This window comes from Empidonax traillii, unplaced genomic scaffold (assembly GCF_003031625.1).
Source record: "Empidonax traillii isolate 1590-97213 ecotype Southwest subspecies unplaced genomic scaffold, ASM303162v1 scaffold20:size5563877, whole genome shotgun sequence".
In the NCBI taxonomy this organism is placed as follows: domain Eukaryota; kingdom Metazoa; phylum Chordata; class Aves; order Passeriformes; family Tyrannidae; genus Empidonax; species Empidonax traillii.
This window is the reverse complement of record NW_020955213.1, coordinates 5,040,630-5,041,367: the sequence shown is the minus strand read 5'-3', so window position 1 is coordinate 5,041,367 and position 738 is coordinate 5,040,630.

The following is a 738-nucleotide window of genomic DNA, read 5'->3' as shown; positions in this document are numbered from 1 at the left end:
TGACATATTTGCATGCTTCAAATTTTTGTTAAAACACAACAGGAGGGCAGTAGACATTAGGAATTCCCAGGGATGGCTCCTGCAGATACAGTGCATCAGAGTGAACCCAGTAAGATATTCTTGGATCTGACACCCAGGAATACTCATTTGCTGAACATACTGCACAAGATCAGTGCACAGGAAAGCACAGAACTGCCTTGATTCCTTGCACCCCTGGTCCACCCTGCACACCCACCCATCTCTGCCTGGGCAGTCCTGCACAGACAGCTCAGCCCCAAAGGTCATGGCAGCTGTAAACTGGAAAAAAGCTGCTCATCTGCAAGGGAGGGCAACTGAGCAGTGAATCAGCTTCTGGAGGGACCATGCGAAATTATTTGTAACATTGACTCTTTCCCTAAGGACCACTTCCCTTTTACAATGGTGGAGCCGAGGCTGAGGAAGTCTGCTGGACGAAGCCTCTGCTGTGTCTTGTACAGACTGGAAAGTCAGAAGGTCTAGTCTCAGCCTTAAAAAAATCTCCTAAAGAAGCCAGACAGAGATGCAATGATACTTTTTACTACCCAAGGCACTTACAAGAGCCCAATTACTGCATACATTTGAAAGCAGAGCAAATTAAATCCAGACCCCGTGGCCAGGTTAGGAACTCTCCAACTGTCAATCCTTTCTGGCACTCACGATGCTTCTAGGAATGCTGCACTGCCCCAACAAGGGGGGAAAAAAACAATGATTGCAAAAGAC